Source organism: Scyliorhinus torazame, chromosome 16 (genome assembly GCF_047496885.1).
Source record: "Scyliorhinus torazame isolate Kashiwa2021f chromosome 16, sScyTor2.1, whole genome shotgun sequence".
Classification (NCBI taxonomy): domain Eukaryota; kingdom Metazoa; phylum Chordata; class Chondrichthyes; order Carcharhiniformes; family Scyliorhinidae; genus Scyliorhinus; species Scyliorhinus torazame.
Genome location: NC_092722.1, coordinates 148,324,964 through 148,352,204, shown reverse-complemented (window position 1 = coordinate 148,352,204; position 27,241 = coordinate 148,324,964). Strand labels below are relative to the sequence as shown.

General features: G+C 46.6%; 1 protein-coding gene and 1 long non-coding RNA gene across 7 annotated transcripts in view; one reads left to right on the top strand and one right to left on the bottom strand.

Annotated features, from left to right (window-relative positions):
* ptprea (protein tyrosine phosphatase receptor type Ea) overlaps positions 1 to 27,241 on the top strand; it is a 452,659-nt gene that overhangs the window by 101,178 nt on the left and 324,240 nt on the right. For all 6 annotated transcript variants that reach the window (XM_072479190.1, XM_072479192.1, XM_072479196.1 and 3 more), the window contains exon 2: positions 25,127 to 25,196. The gene's annotated coding sequence lies outside the window, so the exon portion shown is untranslated. The remainder of the gene's footprint in view (positions 1 to 25,126; positions 25,197 to 27,241) is intronic.
* LOC140393128 (uncharacterized) overlaps positions 1 to 27,241 on the bottom strand; it is a 190,072-nt gene that overhangs the window by 99,382 nt on the left and 63,449 nt on the right. The window contains exon 2 of the long non-coding RNA XR_011935507.1: positions 19,240 to 19,329. This is a non-coding gene — a long non-coding RNA (uncharacterized lncRNA). The remainder of the gene's footprint in view (positions 1 to 19,239; positions 19,330 to 27,241) is intronic.

Sequence of the window (27,241 nt, the reverse complement as noted above, 5' to 3'; positions counted from 1 at the left end):
TAATTCGTGGCGTCTTGGATCAACAGGAACACACTGGAGCTCAGTCTGGAGTACAGGACGTTTATCTTCTGAGCCTCCGTTGGCTCGGGGTCCGCAGCCTTGATGTCGGCCTCAAAACATGCTAGCCAGTGAGTAAAGTCTTTTCTGGCATCGGGCGAGCGTGGATCCAACTGCAGGCGATCGGGCTTAATTCTGATATCCATTCTGTGGAAAATCTGACTGTAATAAATTGATGCACGATCAATTGCACAAAGACTAAAGTTGGGTACAACTGTGGCTTTATTACAGTCAGATGCGTGGCCTCCTGCGGCAGTTAGTGAAATGGCAGGGCAATGGAGGTCACACGGAGCCAGCCGGCAGGAGCTACCGGCGAACCTGTAGTGCAGGTCCGACCTTGCATCTCCTATTACAGTGGTTCACCACACCGGCCCCCGGGAACCCCAGCACTACTTGGCAGAGCCCCCTTCCTGGGCCTGACTCCTGGCAGTGCCAATCTGCCAGGGTGCCTGAGAGGCAGGGTCAAGATGCCCAGGTGCCAGGGGGAGTGCCAGGTGCTACCTGCCCTGTCCCCGACCACCCGTAGGTCTCCAATTGCCTTCGAAACCCCACCAGGTGACATCCACGTTTGACCAGTACTAAACGGCGTCCTGGCGAGGTCTCTCAGGCTCGGCCAGTGAGTCCCGGGCCGAGTGAATCTGGCATATGGTTCATGGCTTCATTAAATATTCAGATCTGGGCAAGATCCAGATCATGCCGGACAGAGCAAGTCAATAACTCGGGTGAGCTTTTGCGCCAGGCGTGGAGCCCGATTTGAAGCTCATGCGCGATTCACCCAGTGACCGGATCCATGCCGGATGCAATAGAGCCACTAAATCGTTCAAAAGTTTTGCTCACTGAAAGGTCAATTTGGTGATAGAAAGGTTTATTCAGATGACACTCAACTTGGACATCTGAGGGAGTACATAAGCCATCTTGCACACCTCCATCCACCAAAAGAAAATCCTTTTGACCCCATACTAATTTAATTGCTTAACTTTAAAATCTGCGAAACACATTTATAAACATCTCCACCACATTCACTGTGAATACTTCAACAAGTCGTCCATCTGAAAGCTTCAAGTAATTATTACACCAATGTACTTATGAGAATGACAAAGAACAATCCAGTTATAATTTCAGCAATGTATATTATGAAGGCACTTTTGGAGAAGACTTTTAATCAAATGATTATCATAAACAAGTGACTATTTCACAGCTATTCATCTTGGACATTTCACACACATTTGTCCGAAATAAGTTTTCAGAAATTTTAAGAGAAGAAAAGATAAACAATTGAATCCATCAGACTGTTTTGAGCAATTAAGTCAAAAATGGGCAGCAAATTCCCTACCTTCTGAAGTCCTTCCATTTAATCCAACTTCTTTATATGTTTGAAAATATCAGATTGAAGGCCTCAAATTGTTTCAAACTTAGGAGGCTAGAAGGCAAATAATATCAATTAACATTTGAAGCTATAATCAAGGAATGATATTTGCTTACTGTTACGATCCCAGTTGATGTTATAACTGGACAGGAAGATCCCAGAATGGAACCCTGGCTCAATAACTTTTTTTTAACAAAACGTGGAGGAACAGTCACAGGATCACTAATTAGTTTTGGCAACAAGAAAAAAACATTTATTAAAACAGAAAAATTGGATTATTATACAATGTGCCCCTTTACTCCCCCTTTAGCTTAACAAATATATTAGAATTTTGAGATGAACACTGATTACAAAGTAATCTTAAACTACAATGGCCTCATTAACACAAATTCCCTTTTAAAGCCCAGGGATTGGCTGTGGTCAAATACCCACATTCCGCTCTGAACCCAATTTAGTGGGCGGGATTCTCCAACCCCCCGCCAGGTCGGAGAATCGTCGGGGATCGGCATGAATCCTGCCCCCGCCATCCTCCAAATTCTCCTGCCCCCCAAAACTCGGCCCGGCCACCTCGGAGAATGGCGGGGTCCGGCGCGACTCAATAGGCCCCGGGGTTGCCCGAATTCTCCGCCCCGCGATGGGCCGAAGTCCCGCCCGTCTTTTGCCAGTCCCGCCGGCGCAAATTGGAGTAGGTCCTTACAAGCGGGACCTGGTGGCGCGGGCGTCCCCCGGGGTTCTTGGGGGTGCACGGGGGTATCTGGCCCCGGGAGGTGCCCCCACAGTGGCCTGGCCCGTGATTGGGGCCCACCGATCAGTGGGCGGGCCTGTGCCATGGGGGCACTCTTCTTCCGCACCGGAGGCGGTACCAGTCCGTCATTCCCGGTGCGGAAACGAAGCTGTCTGCGCATGCGCGGGGATGACGCCAGCACACGCTGGCGCTCCCGCGCATGCGCCAACTCACGCCGGCCGCCAGAGGCCCTATGGCGCCGGTTGACGTGGCGCCAAGCCCCTTTCCCGCCGGCGGGTTTCTCTTAACCTCACTCGTCTGAAGACATTTCTTTCTGTCCCAATTCCCTTGTAATCTGGACTGTATTTTGTTCCTTAGGAAGCCTACATCTTTGCAATTCCCTTGTCCTGTCCAGCTTCTCCTGACAGAGTTGAGAGATGTTCACTCTCCAGTGCCCAGTTCGCCAACAGCAATATATCCAGCTAAAACTAAAACTTAAAAACCTTTATTCCCTTAAAAGCTGAGTGAGTGGGCATATGCATGGCAGATGCAATATAATGTAGATAAATGTGAGGTTACCCACTTTGGTGGCAAAAATAGGCAGGCAGTTTATTATTTAAATGGGTGTAAATTGAGAGAGGTGGATACTCAGCGAGGCCTTGGTGTCCTCGTGCATCAGTTGCTGAAAGTAAGTGTGCAGGTACAGCAGGCAGTAAAGAAAGCAAATGGTACGTTGGCCTTCATAGTGAGAGGATTTGAATGGAGGAATAGGGATGATTTATTACAATTGTACAGGGCACTGGTGAGGCCACACCTGGAGCATTGTGAGCAGTTTTAGTGCCTTTATTTGAAGAAGGATGTTCTTGCTATGGAGGGAGTGTAGCCTACATTTACCAGGCTGATTCCTGGGATGGTGGGACTGTCATATGAGGCGAGACTAAGTTGGTTAGGATTATATTTATTGGAGTTTAGAAGAGTCAGAGAGGATCTGATAGAAACTTACAAAATTCTAATGAGAGTAGACAGGGTAGATTCAGAAAGAATGTTCCTGATGGTGGAGAGTCCTGAACTTAGGGTCATAATTTGTGGATAAGGGGTAAACCTTTTAGGACAGAAATTAGGCGAATTTTCTTCACCTAGAGGGTGGTGAATCTGTGGAATTCACTACCTCAAAAAGTAGTTGAGGCGAAAACATTGTGTAATTTCAAGAAGTTAGATATAACTCTTGGGGCTAAAGGAATCAAGGGACATGGGGGGAAGATGGGGTCACGGTTTTGAACTTGATGATCAGCCATGATAATGAATGGTGGAGCAGGCTCAAAGGGCCGAATGGCCTCTTCCTGCTTCTATTTTTTAAAAATGTATTTTATTACAAATATGTATCAAAATAGGTTACAGCGAATAAACACCCTGGGAAACATACTTCCCAACAATCAACTATACAGTCTGTACAGATTTTTCCTCATTTTCACCCCCCCTCCCCGTCCCCGCAACGAACAGCCCCTTGAACACGGTCACAAACATCCCCCACCTTTCCTCAAACCCCCCCGAGAGCCCCTTAACTCATACTTTATCTTTTCTAATCGCAGGAAGTCGTACAGGCCACCCAACCAAGCCACTAACCCCGGCGGCGATGCCGACCGCCACTCCTGCAAAATTCACCGCTGTGCAATCAGAGAGGCGAAGGCCAAGACATCAGCCTTCCTCCTCTCCATGAGCTCCGGCTTCTCTGAAACCCCAAATATTGCCACCAAAAGGTCCGGGTCCATCTCCTCCTCCACTATCTTGGCTAAGACCATGAACACTCTCGCCCAGAATCTTCCCAATTTTTCGCAACACCAAAACATGTGCACGGGATTCGCTGGCCCCCGCCCACACCTCTCACATTCATCTGCTACCCCCTGAAAGAACCCACTAATTCTCACCTGAGTCATATGCACCCTGTGCACCACCTTAAACTGTACCAGGCTCATCCTTGCACAAGAGGAGGTCCCGTTTACCCTATGCAGAGCCTCACTCCACACTCCCCAAATAATCTCCCCTCCCAACTCCGCTTCTTATTTATTGCTTCTATTTTCTATGTATATTTCTGTGTTTGTATCTAAAAGGGCCTCCAGCTGTGAAGCAACTCCCTCATGCCTATGCCTTTTATTTATTTCTCATGCTGTAATCCTTTCATTCATTCATTTCATTTCTAAGCATAATAGACACACAGTTGGAATTGAATCCAACCCCCACACATCTTTGTCCAGCATGAACCTAACTATAGGTTTTACCCATCCAAATAGAGAATTGTACACATTTAAAACTATACCTTGGGCGCGATTCAGCAACTGCGTTGATCCCGGTGCGGATCAGGAATATTTAGCAGGAAAGGCCAAATAACGACGAGTCCGAATACAGGAGGGAGATAGCGAACCTAGTGGAGTGGTGTAGCGACAACAATCTCTCCCTCAATGCCATCAAAACTAAAGAGCTGGTAATTGACTTCAGGAAGCAAAGTACTGTGCACACCACTGTTAGCATCAACGGGGCCGAGGTGGAGATGGTTAGCAGTTTCAGATTCCTAGGGGTGCACATCTCCAAAAATCTGTCCTGGTCCACCCACGTCGACGCTACCACCAAGAAAGCACAACAGCACCTATACTTCCTCAGGAAACTAAGGAAATTCGGCATGTCCACATTAACCCTTACCAACTTTTACAGATGCACCATAGAAAGCATCCTATCGGGCTGCATCACAGCCTGGTATGGCAACTGCTCGGCCCAGGTCCGCAAGAAACTTCAGAGTCGTGAACACCACCCAGTCCATCACACAAACCTGCCTCCCATCCATTGACTCCATCTACACCTGCTGCCTGAGGAAAGTGGGCAGCATAATCAAAGATCCCTCCCACCCAGCCTACTCACTCTTCCAACTTCTTCCATCGGGCAGGAGATACAGAAGTCTGAGAACACGCACGAACAGACTCAAAAACAGCTTCTTCCCCACTGTTACCAGACTCCTAAATGACCCTCTTATGGACTGACCTCATTAACACTACACCCTGTATGCTTCATCCGATGCCAGTGCTTATGTAGTTACATTGTATACCTTGTGTTGCCCTATTATGTATTTTCTTTTATTCCCTTTTCTTCTCATGTACTAAATGATCTGTTGAGCTGCTCGCAGAAAAATACTTTTCACTGTACCTCGGTTCACGTGACAATAAACAAATCCAATCCAATCCAAAATTGAGATTTGCGCCAGGTGCGAAGCATTTTGCGATTTACCCAGCCGTTCTCGATGGCGAGTTCCGGATCACGTCCAAAAATAGCAAGAATATCATTAACTCTCATTAACGAGATTGAAATCAATAGCAGGGGCCTCCCAGGGATTACCCAACTCACAAGCTGGAAGGCTAGTACTCCTTTTCAATAACGTGAGACTGGTGCAATGGCCACTGAGGGGAAGTAAGTTGGTGAGTAATCATCTCCATTTTCCGGAATGCAGCTCAAGGCCACCAAAGCTATTGCCACAGTGCTTGGGGCGGGGGGGGGGGGTCGGGCTTGGTAGGGGGCTGAAGCATTCTAGGTCGGGTGTCACCCCTGGGCCATGGGGGTTGAGGGGATTTGCATCTGTCAGGCTTTCAAGCCATCTTTAAATATTGTGGAGACTCATACCAGAGGGAACCACAGCTGCAGCCTAACTGCCCTAGCAAACCATTCCAGGAGAGAATCTTGCTGCTGCCTCGATTGTGAAATTCAATTTCACTCCCTTTGACTGTGAGCAGCCTCTAGATTCACAGCTGAAGGCTGTTTCAAATGAGGAATTAGATTTGTTAGTTGTGAGAGCGCTTCACACTCCTCAACTCAAATGCCTCCTTGAGGGCACACATGCCATGCTACAGGAGGATGATTTGTGCATTGCTAATCCAGCAAACTTTGAAGCCTGTACTCTAGGAACATTGAGGTAGATGCTAAAGAGCAGGCCTTCAGCACTGTGGATCTTCTCACGATCAAAGGGTGTGTGGATGAGTAGAAGGCACCTAAGTACGGCCTCCCTAATGTTCCCGGCAGAGGTCTAGGGGCTCCTGATGTGGCGGGCAGCGAGTACGCAGAGCAAGTTTTGCCAGTGCAAGAGGCTCGCTGGATGACACTCTGAGAAAAGGTGGGACACGTAAGGGTGGAGGAAGTTTGGGGGGCCCCAATTCCTTACATATATAACAATGTCTGCTGGTGAGAACTCGAATCTCTGAGACTCCGCCTCTCCTCTTGGCCCTTTCCCGTTTATTATGGGCTACCTTTTTCTGTGGGTCAAAGAGGAGGCATTTTGGGCTGCACATTTGATGGATCAGAGGTCTATGGCAGGTGTGGGCAATGCACCTGGACATGAAAGGGCTGTGCTGGTGAGTGCCAGCAGGTTCTGAGGAACAAGCACAAAGATTGAATATGGGGAGGGTGCGAGGTGTCAGTCAGTAATTTGGGGGGTGGGGAGGATGGGTTTGAGAATTTGAGGAGTGGCAGGCGGAAATGATGCCAGGAGAGAGGTGATAACTTACCCTTGCATCATTGGATGTCGTTGGTCTTCTTCCGACATTGGACGGCGGTCCTCCTGGTCATGCTGCCCACACTGACAACCGCTGCCACCGCCTCCCAGGTTTGTACTCCATTTTTATTTATTACTTCCTGTTCTCCAAAATATACTGAAGTACAATAATCTTCACCATCACGGTTGGTGAAATATTTGCAGACGTTAGGGAAACAAAGATAATTTTAAGGGATTCAGATTTGTATTGGTAAATATTAGAAATAAGGGACACAATTCAACGGAAGAAATTCAAAGGGCCGGATTGTTCGGCCAGTGCAAGATCACTAAGGAAGGGACACGGACCATGTAAAGGTCCATTGACCTCGGGGAGGAATTTCCAGTTACTGGGCGGGCGCAGCCAAAGAATCCCGCCCAAAGTTCGGTTTCGGGTTTCGCGTTTAAAAGCAACTCCCTTAAAATTATCTTTGTTTCCCTAACGTCTGCAAATATTTCACCAACCGTGATGGTGAAGATTATTGTACTTCAGTATATTTTGGAGAACAGGAAGTAATAAATAAAAATGGAGTACAAACCCGTGGAATTCACTACCTCAAAAAGTAGTTGAGGCAAAAACATTGTGTAATTTCAAGAAGTTAGATATAACTCTTGGGGCTAAAGGAATCAAGGGACATGGGGGGAAGATGGGGTCACGGTTTTGAACTTGATGATCAGCCATGATAATGAATGGTGGAGCAGGCTCAAAGGGCCGAATGGCCTCTTCCTGCTTCTATTTTTTAAAAATGTATTTTATTACAAATATGTATCAAAATAGGTTACAGCGAATAAACACCCTGGGAAACATACTTCCCAACAATCAACTATACAGTCTGTACAGATTTTTCCTCATTTTCACCCCCCCCTCCCCGTCCCCGCAACGAACAGCCCCTTGAACACGGTCACAAACATCCCCCACCTTTCCTCAAACCCCCCCGAGAGCCCCTTAACTCATACTTTATCTTTTCTAATCGCAGGAAGTCGTACAGGCCACCCAACCAAGCCACTAACCCCGGCGGCGATGCCGACCGCCACTCCTGCAAAATTCACCGCTGTGCAATCAGAGAGGCGAAGGCCAAGACATCAGCCTTCCTCCTCTCCATGAGCTCCGGCTTCTCTGAAACCCCAAATATTGCCACCAAAAGGTCCGGGTCCATCTCCTCTTCCACTATCTTGGCTAAGACCATGAACACTCTCGCCCAGAATCTTCCCAATTTTTCGCAACACCAAAACATGTGCACGGGATTCGCTGGCCCCCGCCCACACCTCTCACACTCATCTGCTACCCCCTGAAAGAACCCACTAATTCTCACCTGAGTCATATGCACCCTGTGCACCACCTTAAACTGTACCAGGCTCATCCTTGCACAAGAGGAGGTCCCGTTTACCCTACGCAGAGCCTCACTCCACACTCCCCAAATAATCTCCCCTCCCAACTCCGCTTCTTATTTATTGCTTCTATTTTCTATGTATATTTCTGTGTATGTATCTAAAAGGGCCTCCAGCTGTGAAGCAACTCCCTCATGCCTATGCCTTTTATTTATTTCTCATGCTGTATTCATTATTTCATTCATTCATTTCATTTCTAAGCATAATAGACACACAGTTGGAATTGAATCCAACCCCCACACATCTTTGTCCAGCATGAACCTAACTATAGGTTTTACCCATCCAAATAGAGAATTGTACACATTTAAAACTATATCTTGGGCGCGATTCAGCAACTGCGTTGATCCCGGTGCGGATCAGGAATATTTAGCAGGAAAGGCCAAATAACGACGAGTCCGAATACAGGAGGGAGATAGCGAACCTAGTGGAGTGGTGTAGCGACAACAATCTCTCCCTCAATGCCATCAAAACTAAAGAGCTGGTAATTGACTTCAGGAAGCAAAGTACTGTGCACACCACTGTTAGCATCAACGGGGCCGAGGTGGAGATGGTTAGCAGTTTCAGATTCCTAGGGGTGCACATCTCCAAAAATCTGTCCTGGTCCACCCACGTCGACGCTACCACCAAGAAAGCACAACAGCACCTATACTTCCTCAGGAAACTAAGGAAATTCGGCATGTCCACATTAACCCTTACCAACTTTTACAGATGCACCATAGAAAGCATCCTATCGGGCTGCATCACAGCCTGGTATGGCAACTGCTCGGCCCAGGACCGCAAGAAACTTCAGAGTCGTGAACACCACCCAGTCCATCACACAAACCTGCCTCCCATCCATTGACTCCATCTACACCTGCTGCCTGAGGAAAGTGGGCAGCATAATCAAAGATCCCTCCCACCCAGCCTACTCACTCTTCCAACTTCTTCCATCGGGCAGGAGATACAGAAGTCTGAGAACACGCACGAACAGACTCAAAAACAGCTTCTTCCCCACTGTTACCAGACTCCTAAATGACCCTCTTATGGACTGACCTCATTAACACTACACCCTTGTTGCTTCATCCGATGCCAGTGCTTATGTAGTTACATTGTATATGTTGTGTTGCCCTATTATGTATTTTCTTTTATTCCCTTTTCTTCTCATGTACTAAATGATCTGTTGAGCTGCTCGCAGAAAAATACTTTTCACTGTACCTCGGTTCACGTGACAATAAACAAATCCAATCCAATCCAAAATTGAGATTTGCGCCAGGTGCGAAGCATTTTGCGATTTACCCAGCCGTTCTCGATGGCGAGTTCCGGATCACGTCCAAAAATAGCAAGAATATCATTAACTCTCATTAACGAGATTGAAATCAATAGCAGGGGCCTCCCAGGGATTACCCAACTCACAAGCTGGAAGGCTAGTACTCCTTTTCAATAACGTGAGACTGGTGCAATGGCCACTGAGGGGAAGTAAGTAGGCGAGTAATCATCTCCATTTTCCGGAATGCAGCTCAAGGCCACCAAAGCTATTGCCACAGTGCTTGGGGCGGGGGGGGGGGGGGGGGGGGGGGGGGTCGGGCTTGGTCGGGGGCTGAAGCATTCTAGGTCGGGTGTCACCCCTGGGCCATGGGGGTTGAGGGGATTTGCATCTGTCAGGCTTTCAAGCCATCTTTAAATATTGTGGAGACTCATACCAGAGGGAACCACAGCTGCAGCCTAACTGCCCTAGCAAACCATTCCAGGAGAGAATCTTGCTGCTGCCTCGATTGTGAAATTCAATTTCACTCCCTTTGACTGTGAGCAGCCTCTAGATTCACAGCTGAAGGCTGTTTCAAATGAGGAATTAGATTTGTTAGTTGTGAGAGCGCTTCACACTCCTCAACTCAAATGCCTCCTTGAGGGCACACATGCCATGCTTCAGGAGGATGATTTGTGCATTGCTAATCCAGCAAACTTTGAAGCCTGTACTCTAGGAACATTGAGGTAGATGCTAAAGAGCAGGCCTTCAGCACTGTGGATCTTCTCACGATCAAAGGGTGTGTGGATGAGTAGAAGGCACCTAAGTACGGCCTCCCTAATGTTCCCGGCAGAGGTCTAGGGGCTCCTGATGTGGCGGGCAGCGAGTACGCGGAGCAAGTTTTGCCAGTGCAAGAGGCTCGCTGGATGACACTCTGAGAAAAGGTGGGACACGTAAGGGTGGAGGAAGTTTGGGGGGCCCCAATTCCTTACATATATAACAATGTCTGCTGGTGAGAACTCGAATCTCTGAGACTCCGCCTCTCCTCTTGGCCCTTTCCCGTTTATTATGGGCTACCTTTTTCTGTGGGTCAAAGAGGAGGCATTTTGGGCTGCACATTTGATGGATCAGAGGTCTATGGCAGGTGTGGGCAATGCACCTGGACATGAAAGGGCTGTGCTGGTGAGTGCCAGCAGGTTCTGAGGAACAAGCACAAAGATTGAATATGGGGAGGGTGCGAGGTGTCAGTCAGTAATTTGGGGGGTGGGGAGGATGGGTTTGAGAATTTGAGGAGTGGCAGGCGGAAATGATGCCAGGAGAGAGGTGATAACTTACCCTTGCATCATTGGATGTCGTTGGTCTTCTTCCGACATTGGACGGCGGTCCTCCTGGTCATGCTGCCCACACTGACAACCGCTGCCACCGCCTCCCAGGTTTGTACTCCATTTTTATTTATTACTTCCTGTTCTCCAAAATATACTGAAGTACAATAATCTTCACCATCACGGTTGGTGAAATATTTGCAGACGTTAGGGAAACAAAGATAATTTTAAGGGATTCAGATTTGTATTGGTAAATATTAGAAATAAGGGACACAATTCAACGGAAGAAATTCAAAGGGCCGGATTGTTCGGCCAGTGCAAGATCACTAAGGAAGGGACACGGACCATGTAAAGGTCCATTGACCTCGGGGAGGAATTTCCAGTTACTGGGCGGGCGCAGCCAAAGAATCCCGCCCAAAGTTCGGTTTCGGGTTTCGCGTTTAAAAGCAACTCCCTTAAAATTATCTTTGTTTCCCTAACGTCTGCAAATATTTCACCAACCGTGATGGTGAAGATTATTGTACTTCAGTATATTTTGGAGAACAGGAAGTAAGAAATAAAAATGGAGTACAAACCCGGATGGACTCAATCTTACAAATTTGAGGTCAACTATGAATGGCAAACTGAGAATGAAATAATTTCATTACGTCACAATGATTTTATTTATATTTGTGCTGTTTTAACTATAATTATTACAAATGTGTAGGACCCTTTAGTTATCTCTTGTACGTCGTCTCTTGCCTCTCATTCTTCACTGCCCCACCTTTACCACCTTAAATGTGCCATTGTACTCAACTGTTAAAAAGTATACTTCTGTGAATGGAGGATTCACATGTCATTGATTCCCTTTGGTCAATCAGTAACCTGTTGAAGCACAATCAAAAGCAATGATTAACTTGCCTTTCATCAAGTCCACTTAAATCGACTTCAGAACTAGACTCAAAAAAATTTCTGAAGTATCTGGCTCAGTAATAAAAATGACCACAGAGCTTCCTGAAATAATCTGGCACACAGCAGCAGCCCATTTCAGCATGGTTCAGGGCTGAGTGAGAGGACACACAGGTTCTCAGACATGGCACTACATGTTCTGTTGGAGGAGGGATGTCCTGTACTCACCAGAGAAGGAAGTCAACCTTGTCTTCCTGTCCCTCTGTCCTGCAGCAGTTGTTGCGCTCTCCTCCAGTTCCTCCTGCAAAACAAGGTGGCCCTAGCAAGATACCTGTGACCAAGCATTTCCGTTCTTCTAAAGACTCCTATGAGGCAGCCACCGAGTTCCATTCATAAGATATAGGAGCAGAATTAGGCCATTCAGCCCATCGGGTCTGCCCCTCCATTCTATCAAGGCTGTTATGTTCCTCATCTGCTACCTACAATGTTACAGACCAAGAGCTGGATTGCAAAATCAGCCAGAGCATCTCCTCCCTGGAACACGACCTAGGAGCAGTAGTAGACAATTTAGCCTCCCGTGCCTAACACCCTCAATGTGATTATTGCTGATCCCATCCTGGCTTCAACTCCACCCCCCTGCCCGTTCTCCATTACCCTTCAACCTATTACCAATTTAAAATCTGTCCAACTCCTCCTTAAGTTTACTCATTGTCCCTGCACCCACCGCACTCTAGGGTAGTGAATTGCACAGATTCACAACCCTTTGAGAGTAATTTCTCCTCAAATCTGTTCTAAATTTGCTACCTCTTATTTTAAGATTATGACCTCTCATTTTAGAATGCCCCACAAAAGGAAGAATCTGCCCCATATCTACTTTATCCAGACCTTTTAGCATCTTGTATACCTCAATTAGATCTTCCCTCATTCTTCTAAACTCGAGAGAGTATAGGCTTAAACTGTTCAATCTCTCCTCATACAACAAACCCCTCATCTCTGGAATCAAACTAGTTGACGAGGCCCTAAATTCTGCAATTCCATCGATATATCTCTGTGCCTCACTTTCCCTCTTTACATCCATCCTTAGAATCTACGTTTTTAACCAAGCTTTTGGCCAGCTGACCTTGTATTTCTTTGCATGACTTATTATGTATTTTCTATTGCTCCAGTGACGTGCTTTGGACTTTTTAATTACATTCAAGGCATTATGTAAATAGAAGTTATTTTCGTCTTGTTGTAGAGCAATGCTTTTCAGGCGAAATCCTCATAGAATTACTGAATTGAAGAGCATTGATGAAATATTGGCAAAATGTCTTCGAAAGTTCCCTTGTGTTTCAAACCTCCAGCAGCATTAAGTGAGCATTGAAAGGTGATCTATCATTAAGTAATGCTCAAAATCCTCTGCACTGTCTAATTAAATCCCAAGCAGCCAGTTGTTCTTACGGGAGGTTGTAGGTCAGGTCCCAGCCACTGAAATACTGAGTAGTCTTATTAATGAACACTAGAAGCTGCTTAATAACCTACCTGACAAGTTTCAATTCCTTTATCAAAAGGGTGCCTTGCATGAAATACAGGTGAAACCAGTCTTTCAGTTAAAGATCCAATCTTGGTCAAATCAAAGGCTCTTTACTATGTAGAGTATCTTGAAAAAACTGCCCTTGTGAGTTTAATGTGCTATTCCAAAGATAGAAATGGTAATCGAAGCATGTCAAGTTATAATTTTGTAATTAGCTAAGATCAGCTTATGGATACAAAGAACAAAGAAATGTACAGCACAGGAACAGGCCCTTCAGCCCTCCAAGCCCGTGCCGACCATGCTGCCCGACTAAACTACAATCTTCTACACTTCCTGGGTCCGTATCCCTCTATTCCCATCCTATTCATGTATTTGTCAAGATGCCCCTTAAATGTCACTATCGTCTCTGCTTCCACCACCTCCTCCGGTAGCGAGTTCCAGTCACCCACTACCCTCTGTGTAAAAAACTTGCCTCGTGCATCTACTCTAAAACTTGCCCCTCTCACCTTAAACCTATGCCCCCTAGTAATTGACCCCTCTACCCCGGGGAAAAGCCTCTGACTCCACTCTGTCTACGCCCCTCATAATTTTGTAGACCTCAATCAGGTCGCCCCTTAACCTCCTTCGTTCCAGTAAGAACAAACCGAGTTTATTCAACCGCTCCTCATAGCTAATGCCCTCCATACCAGGCAACATTCTGGTAAATCTCTTCTGCGCCCTCTCTAAAGCCTCCACATCCTTCTGGTAGTGTGGCGACCAGAATTGAACACTATACTCCAAGTGTGGCCTAACTAAGGTTCTATACAGCTGCAACATGACTTGCCAATTCTTATACTCAATGCACCGGCCAATGAAGGCAAGCATGCCGTATGCCTTCTTGACTACCTTCTCCACCTGTGTTGCCCCTTTCAGTGACCTGTGGACCTGTACTCCTAGATCTCTCTGACTTTCAATACTCTTGAGGGTTCTACCATTCACTGTATATTCCCTACCTGCATTAGACCTTCCAAAATGCATTACCTCACATTTGTCCGGATTAAACTCCATCTGCCATCTCTCCGCCCAAGTCTCCGAACAATCTAAATCCTGCTGAATCCTCTGACAGTCCTCATCGCTATCCGCAATTCCACCAACCTTTGTGAGTTACAGCTAAGCCAGAGTGGCAATGATATCCCAAAAGTGTGGAGTACACATGTGGCACAGAACTTGTATGAAGTTCTTGCCAATGCTGTACGTGATCTGACTGGGAATGGAGACTATCGAAGATCTCCACTGAACTCCCGACTAAACTGCGGTCTTCACTGTCTTTCCTAACCCATACAGTCATGACCAGGGATTTACGACTTGGGGAATTAAACAGAGAAACCTAAATCTCTACATTATAGTGAGTTAGAGGATTTTCCACTGGCCAAATCGTTTTATACCAGGAAAACCTTTTTGTTAATGGCTGAAAATGTTATTCAAGTATCCATTATTTTGCAGTGGTGATTTAACGTTTTGGTGTTGAAGAAATATGAACAAGATTGACATCATAAGGTGTGTGACGTGTTGTTGTGAAGCTGTATTTGTGGTGGTTTGTAATGGTTCCAGTAGCACAGTGGTAATGTTACTGACTAGTAACCCAGCAGCTCAGGCTAATGAGACATGAGTTTAACTCCCACTATGGCAGCTTCGGGACTTTAATTCAACTTATTAATGGAAATTGGACTAAAATGCTAATCTCATTAATAATAATCATGATTATGTTTCTTTAAATCATCTGGTTCACTAACATCCTTCTATCAGGGAAGGAAATCTGCCCTCCTTACCTATTCTGACCGACATGGAACTTGCAATGTTGTTTACTCTTAACTGCCTCTGAAATAGCTTAGCAAGTACACAGTTCAAGGGCAATTAGGGATGGGCAATAAATGCTGCCCTCACAAGTGACGCTTACATCCTATCTAATTACAGCAGCACGCACTCATTGTTAATCCAATGACATCTGCGCTGGCTTGACTGCCTTCATCGGATAGATGATGACTATTTATCCAAGGACTTCTGTATGGCGAACTGGCGACTTGAGTAATTTAACCCTGAAAATGTGAGGTGATGCATTTTGGGAGAACTAACAATGCAAGGGAATATGCAGTGAATGATGGTACGCTAGACAGAACAGAGGACCAGAGGAATCATGGGTGCATGTTCAAATATTTCTGAAGGCTGCAGGACAGGTAGTTAAGGTGATAAAGAGGACATATAGAATATTGGCCTTTATTAGCCGAGGCATAGAATATAGAGCAGGGAGGTTATGATGGAGCTTTGTAAAATGCTCGTTAGGTCACAGCAAGAGTACAGTGTGCAGTTTTGGTCACCACAATATAGGGAGGATGTGATTGCTCCAGAGAGGGAGCAGAGGAGATTCACCAGGATGTTGACTGGGTTGGAGTGTCTCAGCTTTGGGCAGAGGCTGGCTTCGCTGGGGTTGTTTTCTTGAGAGCAGAGCAGGCTGAGGGGGGACCTGATTGAGGTGTACAAAATTATGAGGAATATAGAGAGGGTCGTAGGAAGAAAGCTTTTCCCTTAGTCCAGGGGTCCATAACCAGGGGGCATAGATTTAAAGCAAGGGCAGTAGATTTAGAGATTTGAGAAAAAGCTTTTTTAGCCAGTTGGTGGTGAGAATCTGGAACTCACTGTCTGAAAGGGTGGGAGAGGCCAGAACCCTCACAACAATTAAGAAGCATTTAGATGAGCACTTGAAGCATAAAATGCTACGGACCAAGTGCTGAAAAATGGGATTAGAATAGACAGATGCTTGCTGGTCGATGCCACCACAATGGGCCGAAGGGCCTCTTTCTGTGCTGTAAAAATCAGTGACTCTATTATCTGCTCGGCATCCATAACCTCTGCTACAAAGAGACCTGCAAGTGACTTATTAAGATGGCGGATATTGACACTGATACTGGGAGATTGTTGGCACGGTCATGGGGCTGCATTCTCTGGCTGCCGACACCGAAATCGGGTTCGGCAAATGGCGGGAGAATCCAAATTCCCGACAAAATTGGGGGCGGCGCCGCTTTCGCGATGCACCTCCCTCTCCAAAGCGGCGTATTCGCAGAGGCTATTGACTGATGCCCACCCCCGATGCTCCGCCCTCGACGGTGCGGGACACGTGTAACCTCATCCGTCGGGAACTCGGCGTGGCAGCTGCGGACTCAGTTCAGCACCTCCACAGTCGGGGAAGGGCCGATCTGCGGGCAGGGGAGGACTTATTTGGGGTTGGGGGCACTGTGGTGGGGTGGTCCAGAGCCCGTGAGCCAGTCGAAGGGGGGGACTATTTTGCGGGCCGGGTCCACGAGTGGCCTCTGCCATGGGGCATAGCGCGGCCACCGCCATGCGCATGCGCGGCCACAGACCCAGCAATTCTCCGGGCCTTATCGGCAGCTAGAGCCGGGTGCTCTACGCTGCCTCCCTGCCAGCCCCAGCAAAACAGGGAATCAGTGGCCGTTTTGCAGCAGTTTTCATGACGTAAAACGCCACTGTTCCCACGCCGACGTGGGGACATAGCTCCAGAATCGGAGAATCCAGCCCATGATCTATGGAGGCTGCCTTTTTGGAGCGATGTTGGAAGAGGCGAGGAGAAATAGAAATCTCAGCTCACTGAGGTTGCAGACCCACAGAAAAGAAAGGCCAAAGAACTCTCACCTCAGCCCACTGCCAGCTGCAGCACATGCAGAGTGCGTCTCTGAAGCCACACCAGGCGATGTTTAACACAAAGTTGACCACAAAGGTGCAAACCATAAACTTATGAAATGTAAGCCTGCTAAGAATCACGTCCCAAGGGGGAAAACAACTGGATTGATTTGTCTCAATCTTACCTCGGCAGAACATGTCCCTTCTTCACAGGAACTGCCTTTTGTATTTCTAAACTACTTCGAAAAAAAATATTGGAACTAGATTACCGACCATGTTCTTTCCCTCAGTAGCATCTTTTGTATAAACATCTGTTGTTGTTAAAGGTGTAGATACAGACAACAGATTTAACTAAATCTACACCAATTTCTAACAGTATCTATTCTGTTTGTTGTATAAATGAGTCCTTTTAGTTTTGCTTCTGGTAAATTGTTGATGAAAGCGAAAAGTGAATTTAATGAGCGTGAAGCACAAACAGCTGTATTCATTGATCATGAGCTTTTGTTTTGATCTTCTTGCTGTTTTCAGCATTGATGTTTCATGCTTGGGTTCGCGTGGCCTTGTGAGCAAAAAGAAAGGTCAGCAATAAGGAGCACCCAGCTGTTGCCTAATACAATTTGAATATCTGGAAGAACAGTTGCACTAAAGTTTGCTCACTCTTTTATGTCCCGAATTGTTTCCATTTGACTAATATCCTTGAGCTCAAATGCAACACTGTGATGGCTGTTATCACTGCTTGTAACTATTTTATGACAAGAGAAGGCAACAGAACAGAAGATATGTTACTATCCCTGCAGAGAAACCAAGAACCAAAATAGCAAATTTACTAAATGATTCCCCCAAATGAAAAAATTACCAACAAAATTTCATTTTTGGTAACTTTTATTTTAACTCAAATCCTGGTGGCGTAGCTTTCCAAAGCTCCTTTTCAACGGGAATTAAAGATGAATTAACAGGCAAATGAAACTTCAAATATAAAGATAAATTTCACTTTAAATAATCGATACAACAAAGATGTGGGGCGAAATTCTCCCGAAACGGCGCGATGTCCGCCGACTGGCGCCCAAAACGGCACCAATCAGATGGGCATCGCGCCGCCCCAAAGGTGCGGAATGCTCCGCATCTTTGGGGGCCGAGCCCCAAAATTGAGGGGCTAGGCCGGCGGCGGAGGAATTTCCGCCCCGCCAGCTGGCGGAAACGGCCTTTGTTGCCCTGCCAGCTGGCGCGGAAATGACATCCCCGGGCGGCGCATGCGCGGCCGCTGACAGTTTCCCACGCATGCGCAGTGGAGGGAGTCTCTTCCGCCTCTGCCATGGTGGAGGCTGTGGCGGAGGCGGAAGGGAAAGAGTGCCCCCACGGCACAGGCCCGCCCGTGGATCGGTGGGGCCCGATCGCGGGCCAGGCCACCGTGGGGGCACACCCCGGGGTCAGATCGCCCCACGCCCCCCCCCCAGGACCCCGGAGCCCGCCCACGCCGCCTTGTCCCGCCGTTCAAAAGGTGGTTTGCGGGACAGGCAATTTATCGGCGGGACTTCGGCCCATACGGGCCAGAGAATCCAGCGGGGGGGCCCGCCAACCGGCGCGGCCCGATTCCCGCCCCCGGCGAATATCCGGTGCCGGAGACTTCGGCAACCTACGGGGACGGGATTCACGCAAGCCCCCGCCGATTCTCCGACCCAGCGGGGGGGTCGGAGAATGACGCCCGTGGTATTATTATACATGCCAGTAAAGTAAGGGTTAACTAAATGTACACAGAGAGCCACTAGAGGGAGCTAGTCTCAGAACTATATAAGGGATGATGCAGAGCCTTGTGGTACAGAAGGTTGGAGTAAGTGGTACAAGCTGACTAGAAGGACTGAAGATAGTGAGAGAGCAAGAGAGTAGTTTATTATGTTAGTGAGTTAGATGTAGATGAGTATAGTGAGTATAGTTTATGTGTGATCAATCAACAGTTTGCTTCTTAGGGGTAAGTGTCAAATACAGTTAGTTCAATAAAATAGTTCTGTTGGTTTACAAGACTCGTCGTTCCCCGATCAACACTACACATCTAAGCCATCCGGATAGAGCAAGGCAGAGAACAACACAAAAGATACATCTTACATAATCATGGGAAACGACATCAGTGCCCCCCCCCCTTCCCTCGGATCCTTACACAGCCCTCCTTCCACATTTCCCTCCCCTTGTCTTCATCAGGCACAGTCCCCTTAGCCTGCCTCACCTCACACTCAACCCCCGGTCGAACTTTGGACCTTTTGGTGGCTGCATGAGTACTGTAGCACAGTGCTGTCCAGATAGACACTGGTGTCTGGCACCGGAGGGCAAGGAGAGCCCAACACTACCCAAAATCAGGTACTGGACTGATCGGACTCGGCAACTCAGGATGGCCATGGGCCCAGTAGTATGGTGCTGTCCATGAAGACCAGCTTGGCATGTGGTTGGAGGCATGAACCGGTTTACCCCGGCAGTGGCGAGACGCGAATCACAAGCAATGCAGCGCTATGGCCTCACCTTGTTGGACTCACCTTAATGTCTCTTGCAAACTGAGGACCGCCTTGTTGCACGTCACCCTTTATCAATCGGATTTTAGACTGACGTAATTTCACGCTGAAAGCCTGAAGGGATAAGACATTCATGAGATGCAAATAAATGCAAATAACATTCATGCCACCAGCCAGTGGGAGGACTGGCCATTAATCTGCCATTGGAAGAATTGCAACAGGATTTTACAACAGCAAGTTTCTGAATTTTTTGCTCCAGCAGGATTCTCTGCTCCAGCCCACCACCAAACCCACCGTGGATGGGATGGGAGAATTCCATCCTTTGTACGATCTTTGTGCTGATCACTTTCTACCCCCAGCTCTCCTTTGTGTCTGGCTGTATGGCTTCTGTATCTCAACTTCCAATGGTACTGCCTCCAGGTCAAAGTCTGCCAGCAAACATCTACCAATATTTCTTATGATCCAAGAAAATTACAATTGATTCCTTTATAATTAAACTTTTTTTAAAGATGCTGAAAAACAATAACACATTCCCCAAACATTTTAAAGATAATTATAAATTTTCCTGAATGTTGCTGCTCTCAGGTCAAAGGCCATCACAGATGGCAAGGCATTGATGAACATTGCATGGCTACCTTCACCAGTTCAATTAAATGACCAGAGACTTATTTGAGGGATTCTATTTGCTGTTAATTTTCTCATTTGCTCTCTTGATCATATTGGGGAACGGCATCTTTCCCAGGGAGCCATTCTCTGACTGGTACAGATAAGCTTGCATACTGCGTCAAGATGTATTAAAAGAACTAAGGTTATCGTTTCTTAAATGTACTGCAGGCAGAATCACTCAGCACACTGCTGAAAAAAATGAATTGCCCCTTTTCTGAAACAAGTGTTGGTCTCAGTGTGGGCACAGCCATGGCAAGAAACCATGAAATTAACTTACCCCTCCTGCAAGCTGTGGTACAAGTATTGTGTGAAGTGGCTTCTCGAGAACATGTGTCTGTGTATAAACAGTTGAAGATTCAATAAAGAAAAGAGGTGTTAGCTTCTTCAGCGATAAGGCAAGACGCTCATTATCAGCCTAACAGCTGAAGCGCTACTTTTGACAGCCTGGGCCACCATCTGTTAGACTCAACACCTTGCCAGTGATTTAATTCTTGAATCTTCCCGAAAGGAATAACAGGAAGACAGAGTACTGGGCTAATGGTAAGATTCTTGGCAGTGTGGATGAGCGGAGAGATCTCGGTGTCCATGTACATAGATCCCTGAAAGTTGCCACTCCGGTTGAGAGGGTTGTTAAGAAGGCGTACGGTGTGTTAGCTTTTATTGGTAGAGGAATTGAGTTTCGGAGCCATGAGGTCATGGTGCAGCTGCACAAAACTCTGGTGCGGCCGCATTTAGAGTATTGCGTGCAATTCTGGTCACCGCATTATAGGAAGGATGTGGAAGCATTGGAAAGGGTGCAGAGGAGATTTACCAGAATGTTGCCTGGTATGGAGGGAAGATTTCATAGATTTCATAGAATTTACAGTGCAGAAGGAGGCCATTCGGCCCATCGAGTCTGCACCGGCTCTTGGAAAGAGCACCCTACCCAAGGTCAACACCTCCACCCTATCCCCATAACCCAGTAACCCCACCCAACACTAAGGGCAATTTTGGACACTAAAGGCAATTTTGGACACTAAGGGCAATTTATCATGGCCAATGCACCTAACCTGCACATCTTTGGACTGTGGGAGGAAACCGGAGCACCCAGAGGAAACCCACGCACACACGGGGGGGATGTGCAGACTCCGCACAGACAGTGACCCAAGCCGGAATTGAACCTGGGACCCTGGAGCTGTGAAGCAATTGTGCTACCCACAATGCTACCATGCTACCCCCATCTTATGAAGAAAGGCTGAGGGACTTGAGGCTGTTTTCGTTAGAGAGAAGAAGGTTAAGAGGTGACTTAATTGAGGCATACAAGATGATCAGAGGATTGGATAGGGTGGACAGTGAGAGCCTTTTTCCTCGGATGGTGATGTCTAGCACGAGGGGACATAGCTTTAAATTGAGGGGAGATAGATATAAGACAGACGTCAGAGGTAGATTCTTTACTCAGAGAGTACTAAGGGTGTGGAATGCCCTGCCTGCAACAGTAGTGGACTCGCCAACACTAAGGGTATTCAAATGGTCATTGGATAGACATATGGACGATAAGGGAATAGTGTAAATGGGCTTTAGAGTGGCTTCACAGGTCAGCGCAACATCGAGGGCTGAAGGGCCTGTACTGCGCTGTAATGTTCTATGTTCTATGTTCTATGAAGGTATTGCATGCACCACTATGGATTGCATCTTCGTGAACACTGCACCATTTACTTCCATTCGAGGCTGTCAGTAAATAACTGGATTCAGCAGTCCCTGGCTTGCAGGTCACAAATATTTTGAATTTACTTGCTGAATCTTTTAGTTTGGATTTTGAATATTGCATTCCAGTCCTACTCTAAGTGCAGATTCCAGCCTCCCTGCTCTGAGCCTTGAACTGATCTCCACTGCGTTTCTTTGTGTGAGTTAACATTGTTACCCACTCTATTGGCATTATCAACTGCAGGAGGTAATACTTAAAAATAGAATTAGAAATAGATTCCAGGTGCACTGTGCCATTGGCCACCTTTGTGGTTGCAAATCCATATTTATTTGTATAAAGAAGAAGTTAAGAGGATTCTGCCAACTTTGCTGGCAGCAGTCCTGTTACTGAATGAGTTGGGCCCACTAAAATAGATGGAGGCATTTAGGTCAAGAAGAAACAATTCAGCGATTCAGCGACCGCGTTGCGCCCGGCCCGGATCTGGGCGTGATGGGTGAATAGTGAGAGAGGGCAAAATAGAGATTTGTGCCGGGCACGAACCATTTTGCGATTCACCCAGTCCGCACCCGATAGCAAGTTCCGGATCATGCTCCAAAATAGTGAGAATATCATTAGCTCTCATTTGCATTCATTTCAATCTGATTAACGAGATTGAAGTTGAGTGTAGCGGCCTCCCAGGAATTACCCAACTCCCAGCAGGAAGTCAAGTGGGCATTGTTTAATACTCCTTTTCAAAAGTGAGAATCTGGCACAATGGCTACTGAGGGGAAGTGAGGAGATGAGTAGCATTTTCCATTTTCCAGAATGCAGTTCAAAAGCACCGGAGCTGCTTGGCTGGGCTTGATCGAGGGGGTGGGGGGGAGCGGAATGTTCCAGTGCTTTGCGTCTGTGAGGCCTTCAAGCCACCTTTAAATAACATGGAGACCCATCCACTGCTGCAGCCTGTCTGTTCTACCAAACTATTCCAGGACAGAGCTCTGCTGCTCACCTGAAAGTCAATTTCACCCCTTTGACTGTGAGCAGACACTAACTTCACAGCTGAAGGCTATTTCAAATGAGGAATTAACCTTGTTTGTTGTGAGAGCACTTCACAGCTGTGGGTTCTGTTTGCTGCTCGGCCCTACTGGTAGCTGCAGATTTCTGGAGGCTGCTGCTGCTGTTTCCTTCCTTTTCTGCAGCCGGAAGGAAGGACAATTTTTCGAAGATACATGGTTCCTGGGACAACGGGCTCAGTGGGATGTATGAATCCAGAAGGCAATCTGATTTGAAACATGAAGACGCTGCGGGACATAGTGTGTTGCATTGTGATCCAAATGAGCCACCTGATGACACCATTGAAGAAATGCTTTTGTGGATTTCTGATGCTTTTGTTGCTCCCAATGCAGCTGACGATAAACACCCCATCAAATGGGTCCAAATGCTGATTTTAACCTTTGTCTGCTGAATTGCGCCCAGAGTGTTTCCCGCTGTGGAGGCTGACAGGAAAACACACCAAATCTTCTGGTCCTGGTCCTTTAGTTATGTAATGAGGTGCTTTCGGCTGTAATTCCGTGGCGGGGCAGGCAAACATGGTGTATAGTCCACTGTCGTGTCTAGATGCCAGATTGAAAAGGCGCCCCAACATCACTGGCCCACTAATGAAGAAAGAAGGTGGATGACCTGAAAATGAAGGTAAATTTATGGGGCTGGAATATGGACCTCCTGAGAACAAAGATTGATCTCTGGGAACACTCTGAAGCTGGAACGTGCTTCCCCTTCAGGACACTGAATCTGGAAGGTCCACCTGCAGATGCACCTCCAACACATTGCTGTCGTGTACCAGGATCCATGGTTGCCGGCGACCTTCATCCTAAACTCCGGAGACAGGTCCAGGCATTGATCAGATGTGCCCCGACACCTGCACACCACGTTGTTCTGAACGGGATGCAAATGAAGTTCACGGCAGCCTCTGATCCGTTTTCCAACCTGCCATGGCAGCCATCAACAGATGATCCCACTGTATTTTCACACCAGCGTGAAACTGATTTTGGGCCTCCCTCCATATTTTCCTCCCCCCCCCCCCCATCGAACCCACAGGCGGGGTCTTGGGAGAATTCTGCCCAATGTGTACTGCCTTCCGCAGAAGTAGCTGCTTGTTTCTGGTCGCTGTTGGAGTGAGTGTTCCCATTATCCATAAAGACAAGCAACCAATGTTAGGGGCTGGATTCTCTGGTCCCCTAGCCACGTGTTTCTTGGTGGCGCGCCATTCGCTGGCGGTGGGATTCTCTCTTCCCACCTCTTGTCAATGGGAGACATTCCCATTGAAGCCACCCCGTGCCTCTGGGAAACATTCAGATATAAAGTAATGAATTCTAACTTTCTGATGGCTTATGCATGCAAATTATTTTTCTGGTACTGTTTATGCTGTGCAAGCGGTTCCATGATTTTTAACAGGATAGATAGCACAACACCAAGATTATTACAAATCACTTTGTTTAAAGACTTTATTTTTTTTAAATAAATTGAGAGTACCCAATTCTTTTTTTCCAATTATGAGGCAATTTAGCATGACCAATTCACCTACACTGTACACCTTTTTGGGTTGTGGGGGTAAGACCCATGCAGATATGGGGAGAGTGTGCAAACTCCACATGGGCAGTGACCCGGGTGTGGTAGTCAGCACTGTTTGTATAATACGTATATGAGAGGTAATACGGTAAGGCTCCTGTGCTACAGGTACGGGGGTAGATCCCTGCCTGCTGGCTCCGCCCAGTAGGCGGAGTATAAATGTGTGTGCACAATGAGCTGCTGCCATTTCGGTAGCAGCTGCAGGAGGCAACAGATCTCTACTTAATAAAGCCTCGATAACTCTCTATTCTTGTCTCGTCGTAATTGATAGTGCATCACTGGGGCTGGGATCGAACCCGAGTCCTCGGCGCCGTGTGGCAGCAGTGTTAACCACTGCGCCACAACGCTGCCTTTGTTTGAAGATTCATGTCATATAAACACGATGTAAGCCATGTAAAAAACAAATTCCTGTACTTTTTCTGCATAAGTTTGCAATAACCTTCATGTATTTTGTACCTTTGTTCCAAGATGCTTCATTGATGGACGGATGGAAAGCCAGAAATGATGTGACTATGGGGGTTAAGGTGCTTTTCATGGAATTTTAGAATGGTACAGTGCAGAAAGGGCCTGTGCCAGCTCTTTGAAAGAGCAATCTAATTGGACCCACTCCTTTGCCCTCTCCCCATTGCTCTGCAATTATTTGTTTGTCAAGTATTTATTTTTTCAAAGCGAGCTGTATCATGTATCTTGTTCATACCATAAGTTTCATGATTTTGGAGTTAAAACTGTGGAAAGTTAAATCAATTTTGTGTTTACTTTTTGTGCTATTACAGAGCTGTTTTATTTACAGAGGGTAGTAATCTAATACTTGGTTGATGTCATATGAAACCTCGGGATTTATTTGGTTGCTAATCCAGATATACTAACATATGTCATTGGTTACTGTATTTTTTATTGTGTCATTTTCCATGCTGTCATTCAGGAGTATAATTTCCCCCAAATTTCTGCACATAGATTATTTGAGAAGATCAATACTGATGAGAAAAGAGAGCAAGTGGGACAAAGAATGTTGGAAGTAAATGAGGTGAGTGGTGTTCAAAGATGCATTTCTGTGTCAAGCAATTGTGCCAAATTTAGCTATGAGTTTCAACTTTAGTGTGTGAAAGAACATAATAAGAATGAGGAAACTGCAGTTCCTATTGCTTGGAAATAGTACAGCTTCAAAAATAGATGATCACTTCTGCAATCGGAGATTTTTGTCTTCAATTTTCTTAAGCCGGGTTTATAATGAACTTGCAGTTGAATACCCATGAGGTCCATAACCTGTACTTAGCCAGGTTTCCCAGTAGCTATTGGAGTTGCACAAATTTACGAGTAATGATGAGATTATTACACTGGCTCTTTTTAAATTTCACAACTAAGATGTACCTTGGGATGAATTTTCTATGTCGAAGGCAGCATATGAATGCAATTTCTTGTCCTTGTGATACAGCTTATTTTTATTTTAAAAAATATATATTTTATTCAAGATTTTTTGGCCAAACATAACAGTACATAGTGTTTCTTTTAAACAACAATAAAGCAATATAAATAACAGTGGCCAGTTTTAAACAAATAAATAAATAATATATGAACAGAAACAAAAACCAAACTAAATGGCAACTGTCTTGTCAAAAATAAATACTCTCCAAAGATACAATCCAACAGTCCAATATACATTACCTAAAACAAGTGCCTATACATATACAATAACATCCCTGAGAGTCCGTCCGATTCCTCCCCCCCCCCCTCCCCCTGGGTTGCTGCTGTTGTCTTCTTCTTTTCCATTCCCTCTATCTTTCTGTGAGGTAGTCGACGAACGGTTGCCACCGCCTGGTGAACCCTTGAGCCGAACCCCTTAGTACGAACTTAAACCGTTCTAACTTTATAAACCCTGCCATGTCTTTTATCCAGGTCTCCACACCCGGGGGTTTGGCTTCCTTCCACATTAACAATATCCTGCGCCGGGCTACTAGGGACGCAAAGGCCAAAACATCAGCCTCTCTCGCCTCCTGCACTCCCGGCTCTTCTGCAACCCCAAATATAGCCAACCCCCAGCTTGGTTCGACCTGGACCCCCACCACCTTCGAAAGCACCTTTGCCACCCCCACCCAAAACCCCTGTAGTGCCGGGCATGACCAGAACATGTGGGTGTGATTCGCTGGGCTTCTCGAGCATCTCGCACACCTATCCTCTATCCCAAAAAATTTACTGAGCCGTGCTCCAGTCATATGCGCCCTGTGTAACACCTTAAATTGTATCAGGCTTAGCCTGGCACACAAGGACGATGAGTTTACCCGACATAGGGCATCAGCCCACAGCCCCTCCTCAATCTCCTCCCCCAGCTCTTCTTCCCATTTCCCTTTCAGCTCATCTACCATGATCTCCCCCTCGTCCCTCATTTCCCTATATATGTCCGACACCTTACCATCCCCCACCCATGTCTCTGAGATCACTCTATCCTGCACCTCCTGCGTCGGGAGCTGCGGGAATTCCCTCACCTGTTGCCTCGCAAAAGCCCTCAATTGCATATACCGAAATGCATTCCCTTAGGGCAACCCATATTTTTCCGTCAGCGCTCTCAGACTCGCAAACGTCCCATCTACGAACAGATCTCTCAATTGTGCTACCCCTGCTCTTTGCCATGCTCCAAATCCCCCATCCATTCTCCCCGGAACAAACCTATGGTTATTTCTTATCGGGGACCGCACCGAGGCTCCCGTCTTTCCCCTATGCCATCTCCACTGAGTTCTCCCAGTGAGACAGAGAAGACAGCCAGAGTGAGACAGCAAAGAGTGAGTTTGGGAATTTGTATCGAGGTGGGAATTCGAAGCTGGGTGGGGAGGAGGTGTTTTTTATCCCTGGTAAGTGACTGGTAAGTAGTGTTTCTGTTTTTCTGTTTCTTTTCATTGGTATATATATATATATATATTTTTTTCTTCATTGTTTATTTATTTAGTTAAATTTTTGGGGGGGAAATTGAAATTGTTCAAGTTAACCGAAGGTTTAAGACATGGCAGGAGATCTCAGACCCGTGTCATGCTCCTCGTGTGCAATGTGGGAGCTCAGGGACACGTCCACTGTCCCTGG